Here is an 8,476-nt window from a genome sequence, read left to right on the forward strand (position 1 = left end):
TGTCTCCTCACTAGACGGTGAGCTCTCCAGGCCGTTATCTGTCTGGCCGTTCACTCTTGTCTCCATGCTGCTCTGGCCTTTAGGGTCTCAACTCAGGACCCCACTACCCATTGGTTTGCAAGGCCAAGGGCAGCCTTAGTTGCCCAGTGGAGGAGCTACAGGTGGGATATAAAGACCTAAGAGTAGGGGTTCGCACATGCTGCATATCAGGTGTGTGCAGGGGTGTCCCGGGGGTACACTCCCACATGTGCCTTTGTGCTGGGGCCCCAGTTCAGTCCTCATGCCTAGAGCAGACCTTTGAGTGCTGGGTCCCCTGCTCCGTGTGCGTGCGCGCGCGCGTGTGTGTGTGTGTGTGTGTGTTTGAGAGAGAGAGAGAGAGAGAGTCCTTGAGATACTGAGAAAGATGTGAGCGAGTGCATGTTTGAGAGAGAGCCTGAGAGACTGGTCAGGACAGATGGTGAGAGAGAGAGACATCGTAGGACAGAGTGAGAGAAAGGTAGGGAGAGATTGAGAAGGATATTGAGAGACAATGAGCAAGAGGCAGAGAAAGAAAGGGAGGGAGATTGAATTAAGGACAACAGAACCTGGTGTCCTTTCCCCACCCTCCCTGCAAAGTGGGGTGCCCCCAGAGCCACGTGATTTCATGGGTTCTCAGCCTTGGAGACCCAGTGCAGGCCCAGCTCAGAAACAGAAAAGGCCCAAGTCCTGTATTTGGCTGTAGGCTCTGGGGTGAGTGTGTGTCTGGGATGGTGGGCTCTTGGAGGGCTCTGGGAGTGGATTGTGGGCTAGGGGTGCCTTCCCAGTTCTAGGGTAGCAGGGGATGGTGCTGAGCCTTCCTGGGCAGTGCTTCCTGCCGCTCTCTGGCCAGGAAACAAAGATGAGAGCGGGCTGAGCTGCAGATGAACTTGAGTGCCTTCTGTGGTCTTGCTCTGGAGGGGCTAGAAGGGGTGGGCAGCTGGGGCAGTGTTCATGGGACCTGGGAGGGGCAGGGCATGGAAACCCACAGAAGCAGAATTCTGGAGAGCAACGTGGGCCAAGCAATGATGTGGGGTCCGTGGGCCAGTCTGTGGTGCTAATGGGGAGAAGCAGAGATGTGTGGGGCTCTGCTCACCACCAGCTTCTCCCACGCCAACCGCCATCTCCCCTCTAGTTAGCAGGTGCTCCCCAGGAGAGGAGAGGGCTGCGGCAGCTGTGGGGGTAGGAGGAGGCTCGGCCTGCAGGAGCTCCAGCAGGGCCGTGGTTTGGGATCTGAGGGCGGGTCTGGGGGTCGCCAGTGACCTTCCACCCAGGGCTGCCCTGGAGGACATCACCCTGCATGGTGTGTGGGCGTTAGGGCTCTGCGCACCCTGAGTGGGTGTGGGGGGGTCCCTGGCTGGGAGACCCCAGTGCATGCTTGGGCCGAGGTGGGGGGCTCAGAGAAAGGAGGGGCCGGTGGGGCCTGGGTGGAGGTGGGGGGCTCCTCCAGAACCATCTGGGGAGGGATTGTGTGTGGCAGTGTCTCCTGGGGTTGCAGGACCATCCTGAGGCAGTGGGTACTGGCCAGGTGCCTGGCTCCTGGAGACAGAGCCCAGGAAGGGTGTGGGGTCCCAGGGAGCCTGGAGAACCTGGGAGAGACGCAGCTGGAGGGGCAGGTGCCTTTTCCGTCCATCTTTTTTCTCTGGCCCTGAGCACACTGCTGGGCTGCCCTCCTGGAGCCTGGGGGTGGGGGTGGAGGGCGTCACAGTTGGCCTTTTCCTGTCCTGCAGAGGACATGGGCCCCCCGGACCCCTTTGGGCTGGAAGGACTGTGGTCCTGAAACATCTGGACTTGGCAGGGAGGCGCCCAGCAGCACTGCGGGCGTGCCTGCCCCACGCTCGCCTGTCACTCCTACTGTCCCATGCCCAGGCACATCCTCTCCACACCCGCATGCCACACACACCTGCCCGGCCCACGGGGTGTGTGACTGTCTTATGGGCCCGAACCTACCAGCCGCGCATCTGGCCCAGACACGGGTGTGACGCAGCCGGCTCACTTGTTTGGGACAGCGCCCGGGCCACCTGGGCCCATCCTCGGTCAGCCTTGTGGACCCTCAGGCTGGGGCTGGAGCCCAGGAGGGGCTTTTCCCCAGGCGCAGGGTTTACTCAGCCTCCTTCAATCCAAGATTGTCTGGGGAACAACCTCTTCCACCCGGGGCCAGCAGCGCTGGGAGGATCGGCCGGCCTCTTCCGCTGGGCCCTCCACCTGGGGTAGGTTTCAGCCCCAAGCTGCTGTCCGTGTCGCCAGAGGGGGTCTCCCTCCTGCCACCCCCACCACGCCGGCGGTGGACCATGACCCTGGGGAGGGGGTCTTCCTCCGATGTGGGGAACAGACCTTGTGGGGAGTTGGGGGAGGCCCGCTGGCCGAGAAGGCTGTGTCTGTGAGGACACAGACTGACCAGGCCAGTACCACGTGGACTGGGAGCAGGGGGGGTCCACCCTGTTGCGTATGGGGGTCAGGAACCACTTGTGTGGGTGAGGGGTCCTGGGGTCCTAGCGGAGCCCGGGGTGGGGCTGATAAGGTCTTGAGGCTAGGGGTAGCTGTGAGGGGGGCCCCTTTCCTCCCATCCTGCCTGTCCCCTTCTTCTTCCCTTCTTCTTTTTTATTTACTTTTAAAGGTTGTATTTTTTTTTTAAGATTTTTTTTTTTTTTTTGATTTGACAGAGAGATAGCAAGTAGGCAGAGTGGTAGGCAGAGGGAGAGGGAGAAGAGGAGAGCAGAGCAGGGAGCCCGATGCGGGGCTCGATCCCAGGACCCTGGGATCATGACCTGAGCCGAAGACAGCTGCTTAACTGACTGAGCCACCCAGGCGCCCTAGAGACTGTATTTTTAAGTAATCTCTACACTCAACGTGGGGCTCAAACTCATGACCCCGAGAGATCAAGAGCTGCCTGCTCTCCTGCCTGAGCCAGCCAGCTGCCACTCTGTCTTTAAAAAACAAAACAAAACAACAAAAACTTATTTAAAGGCTGTCATATTTGGTCTGAATGGGGAAAGAAAGAATTACTCACTGGGTTTTGGACTGAACACCTGGGTCGGTACCCCTTTCCTGGAGGGGGAAGATGTGGTAGAATAGGTTCCGTGTGGGCGTGTAAATGGAAAATTCTGCTTTGCCATATGGCGGCAAAGGACAAACCTCACTCTGTCTGTCGCGTGGAGCAGGCGGTTGGATATCTAAGTTTGGAGCTCAGGGAGGAAGTCAGGGCTGGTGATTGAGAGGGGTTCGGAATCACGGCTGAGATCACGGGGAGGGAGGGTGAGACAGAAAAGGGAAGGGCCCCCACATCTGACTCTTGGCAAGGGGGCTGGAGAAGTGGTGGCTAGTGAGGGGGGCTGGCGGGGTAGGGAGGGTGGGTTAAGGTGGCCCTGCAGAAGCCTTGCAGAAAGGGCAGGGTCTGCAGCAGGGACTTTGGAAAGATGGAGATCGCCGTGACCTGAATAGAGCTGTTGCAGGGCAGCCATGGGGCACAAGTAGGTCAGAGCCCATGGAACCGAGGGGAGGGAAGCATCCAAAGTAGGCAGCTCTTGCAGGTGTGTTGGGATGCTGGGAAGAGGTGCGGCAGGTGAAGGAGGCTCCGGGCAGGGAGAGTTCTTGAAGTATGCGGGGGTTTGTCTGAAGCCTGTACCCCCCCACCCCCCGCCACCAAGGGCATTCCCAGGTCGTCTTACCCCCAGACCTCACTCTCCAAAGCGACAGAGTCTGAGACTGCGGTCGCCACAGCTGGGTCCAGCCCCGTGTCCGGCATCTGACTCCCGAGATACTGGTGGAGTGAATGGGTCAGTACACATAAAGCGCTGAGAACACTAGTAGGGGCATAATAAGTGCTCAGTAAGAGTGAGTGAGTGCTGTCTGGCGGATGGGGCAGTAGCCGAAGACGGGGTGGCAGCAGTCCTAGAGGCTGGGGTGCCCCCGGGGCGGACTGGACCAGGGTAGTGGCTCCGGGTCCTAAAGGATACAGGGGCTGGAGGTCCCCACGGCACCGCACAAGCCAGCTTTGGGAGTCTGCGCGCCACTAGCCCCGGGAACGGATCGCATCACCACCACCTGGGAGCTGCCTGCTCCAGGGGGAACCAGAAGAGACCCCTGAGGAAGGGGCTCACTAAGGAGATGAGTCATTTATTGGTCCTTGCCAGGATGGTGTGTCTCGAAGAGTCATCATCCCCCAGCCACCATGACACGCAGGGAATGTGCCAACAGCCTGAGAAAAAGGCAAGTTACTGGTCCCGCTTAGCTGAGCGAACTGCGGGGTAAGGCAGGCCTGCGGTTTGCACGTGGGTCCCTATGTGGGACGATGTCCATGTCCCTTCAGCGACGCTGGGTGTGACTTTGCACACTGGGCCCACCTTGTGTCCTAGAGACCTGCCCTTGCACAGCGGGGACCGCCTGCTGGGGAGAGGACACACCACCCGGAGACCCAAAGACCTGTAGGCTCCTGATTTGCTGTTCCAGGAGACAGTCGTCTGGCTCTGAGGTCACAGCAGAGTTCCTGACTCAGGTCAGCTCCCTCCTCGGCAGGGACCACCGAGCCAGCTGCAGACCTTCTGCCCCTCACTGCCGGGACCATGTCCATGTGGGAGGTGGGTCTCCAGGGCCAGGGCCCTCGGAGCAGCCCTCCATGCAAGTCCTCCCCGAGTCTCCATTCTGCATCTCTACCCTTCCTTTTGTGCTCCTGGGGCTCCTCCCAGCCCTCGGGGCTGCACTGAACCCCCTTTGTCTGGTCCCGGTCATCTTCCTTCTCCATCCTGCTCAGGGCTGGGGCAAGATCCTTCCTTAGGTCTTCGTCAAGAGCAAATGTGGTCTCACGTTCTCTCCTCCTCGAACAGAAACTCACTGGTCTGCCCTAGTCCATGTCTCCTGGCCACTGTCACCGAGAGAGGGGCCCCTAAGCATGTTCGAGATCCCCCTTGTTCGAGCTTGTTTGCCAGTCTCCCTCATTCTGTGCTGCTCTCAAGGTTTAACTTGGAGTCATGGTTTTCCGTATCTTTTTCCATTTCATATTGAGAAATAGATCATGTACACTGAGGCTAGAAAACATATATGTACAATTTAAAGAAAAGAGCATGCCCGTGGATGTACTTCCTAGCTTGAGAAATAGAATAGTTTGACTCCCGCCTGTGCCCTGTGCCCCGCTCCAGACACCCCCCTGTAATGCTCTCAGGTATAGCCACACGTCTGACTCATGTGTTCCTTAACCCTGTATTTTTCCATATCGTTTTGCCACCAGGTGTCCTTAAATTATTGTCTGGCATTGAATGCTTTGGGACGGTCTTATATTAATCCAATCAGCCTGTGCGCTCTCTTCTGTGCTTACTTCTGCTCAGTCTTGCATTTTGTTTTATTTTTAAAAAGATTTTATTTGTTTATTCGACAGACAGAGATCACAAGTAGGCAGAGAAGCAGGCAGAGAGAGAGGGGGAGGCAGTCTTCCCGCTGAGCAGAGAGCCTGATGTGGGGCTCGATCCAAGGACCCTGGGAACACGACCTGAGCTGAAGCCAGAGGCTTAACCCACTGAGCCACCCAGGCGCCCCATATGTCACATATTTTTAAGGATAAAATACATCATGCGTTTATACTTCCTTTTTTAATTAAAGATTTTATTTATTTATTTGTGAGAGAGAGAGAGCAAGAGAGAGAGAGGGCAAGCAAGGGGAGCGGCAGGTAGAGGGGGCACACGGGGCTCCATCCCAGAACGCTGCGGGGATCACGACCTGAGCCAAAAGCAGACACTTAACCGACCGAGCCACCCAGGCATCCCTATACGGATACTTCCAACTCAAATTCGGGACTACAGCATTTTTTCTTTTTCTTTTTATCTTTTTTCTCTCACCTGCATTGCGCATCGAGTGTTCTGTAACATCTGTGTTTTCTTCTAGAAGTTTTATGCTCTGGGGTCTTACATTTAAGTCTTTAATCCATTTCAAGTTAATTTTTGTGAGTGGTGTAAGATGGCACCCAGTTTCATTCTTTTGCATGTAAATATCCAGTTTTCCCAAGACTATTGATTGAGGAGACTGTCTTTACCCCATCGAGTGTTCACAGCTCCTTTGTCAAGTGTTAGTTGACTGAATGTGCATGGGTTTATTTCTCAGCCTTCGGTCCTGTCCCACTGATCTATATGTCTGTGTCTACGCCAGTGACATACTGTTTTGATCACTACAGCTTTGTAGTATAGTTTGAAATCAATCAGGCCATGTGATACCTCCAGCTTTCTTCTTTCTCACGATTGCTTTGGCTGCTCAGGTCCCTTGTGCTTCTGTATGAATTTTAGGATTGCTTTCTCTATTTTTGTGAAACAAACCATTGGAATTTTGATAGGGGCTAGGATTCAATTACTTATTAATTACATTGAATTTGAAGATGTTTATTGCATTCTGGTTTTGGTGAAAAAAGAAACCTAGGGGCGCCTGGGTGGCTCAGTGGGTTAAAGCCTCTGCCTTCGGCTCAGGTCATGATCCCCGGGTCCTGGGATCAAGCCCCGCATTGGGCTCTCAGCTCTCGGGGAGCCTGCTTCCCCCCACCCCACCTTCTCTGCCTGCCTCTCTGCCTACTTGTGATCTCTGTCTGTCAAATAAATCTTAAAAAAGAAGCCTACATTTATTTAGTGCAACTTTTGGAACTACACTAAGTGTAATGGTGAGAAGCATTTTTCTACTGCTAGTCCGTTTCTTAAGACTAAGTCACAAATGGTTCCACCGTAATTAAATATTTTTTGCAACAGTTGGGGACCAAGTTTAATATTCACTAATTTTCTCCTTTCAGTATAGGCAGCAATGCACCATCTTCTTTCAGGTTTGTTTTTTTTTTTAAACAATTTGACAAGCTCCCCTTCCACAGTTGAGGGGCTGTTGGCCAATTTGAGCAAGCTTTGAATTGTCGAAATTCTTTATCCTCCAATATACCAAATACCTCATATCGGACACCCATACTATTTAGTATTTCCAGACTTTGTAAGCAGCACCACATCCCTGCTCCGCGGGGATCCTGCTTCTCCCTCTCCCACTCCCTCTGCTCTGTTCCCTCTCTTGATGTGTCTTTCTCTGTCAAATAAATAAATAAAATCTTTTTTTTTTTTTTTAAAGGCTGTATTTGTTAGTACTTTGAGCCTTTCCTCTAATTTGGTGGCTTGGGGGCAAATTGTATCTAGTTCTCCAGATGTTTCCAGCTCCTTAATTCAATCAAGTCCTTAATTCAATCAAGTCCTTAATTCAATCAAGTCCTCCTATGAGCTTTTCAGAAACAGAGGTCGGGGCAGGTGTGCCAATTGGAATAAGTTTTGAGGCCCCGATGAACTTCTTCATCTGAGATGATATCAAAACTGCTAAACCAAAAATTATACTTGTTAAGAATTTCTCCCATCTGCTTGCTGAAACCAGAGCATGGATCCTGAGGAGTTCCTTTCGTAAACAACATGTGAGGGGCGCCTGGGTGGCTCAGTGGGTTAAGCCTCTGCCTTCGGTTCAGGTCATGATCCCAGCGTCCTAGGATCAAGCCCCGCATCGGGCTCTCTGCTCAGCGGGGAGCCTGCTTTCCCCTCTCTCTCTGCCTGCCTCTCTGCCTACTTGTGATCTCTATCTGTCAAATAAGTAAATAAAGTCTTAAAAAGACAAACATGTGAGTGGCAGCAGGGGTGAATTTCTTCAGGCACAGGTTGAGGTCCATAGGATGCTCATTACCACTGGGTGGAAGGGAACCACGTAGGGGCACCTGGATGGCTCAGTAAGTTATGTGTCTGCCTTTGGCTCAGGTCATGATCTCTGGGTCCTGGGGTCGAGCCCCACATCAGGCTTCCTGCTCGGCAGGGAGTCTGTCTCTCCCTCTGCCTCCTGCTCCCTTGCTTGTGTGCTCTCTCTCTTTCTCTCTCTGTCTCTGTCAAATAAATAAAATATTTTTTAAAAAATTAGGGGAAAAAAAAGGAAACCTCCTAGATGTACGTCCCTGAACTTTTTTGGCCAACTCTAGGGTATGTGCATCATCGAATCGGTCAATTTTCTGAGAATTCTTGAAAAGTAGAAAGGTGGGAACTAATTCCATATTTTTAAGATATGTCAGGAATAGCTTTAGATTCCAAATTAAAAGATGTCACTTGGGGTTGTTTTCTGGCTAACTTGGCTGTTCCATTGTTCACCTGGGTACGCCGTGGAGCTCATGGCACCTGAAAATAAAACACAAGGAGGGACTTGGCTCTGGCGGCGGGGGGAGGGGGAGCAGCTGCTCCCCAAAAGGCCAGGCTGAGCTGACCTCCACTGTGACCTCTGTTGCCTCATCAGCCCCCAAGGCCATGCCAAGGCCGCCAGCCCAGGACTGAATGTATGTGGACAGTGTTGGGCAGAATGGACATTTTGACGATATTCTTCTGAACCGTGAACACAGGGTAGCTTTCCGTTTGCTTGTGTTTTCTTTCTTGCTTTTTTTTTAAATGACTAGATACCAACTTGTGGCCAGTCTTTTTTTTTTTTTTTT

At 53.3% G+C, this 8,476-nt stretch overlaps 1 pseudogene across 1 annotated transcript; it reads right to left on the reverse strand.

The window, feature by feature from the left end:
- Positions 1–938: 938 nt before the first annotated feature.
- LOC308358349 (glutaredoxin-3-like) lies at positions 939–7,426 on the reverse strand (annotated as a pseudogene). The gene is made up of 4 exons: positions 7,017–7,426; positions 6,849–6,981; positions 1,112–1,248; positions 939–976 (listed from the first exon to the last, which is right to left on the reverse strand). The product of its transcript is annotated as a glutaredoxin-3-like (transcript).
- Positions 7,427–8,476: the final 1,050 nt, after the last annotated feature.

Source organism: Martes martes (genome assembly GCF_963455335.1).
Source record: "Martes martes genome assembly, chromosome: 17".
In the NCBI taxonomy this organism is placed as follows: domain Eukaryota; kingdom Metazoa; phylum Chordata; class Mammalia; order Carnivora; family Mustelidae; genus Martes; species Martes martes.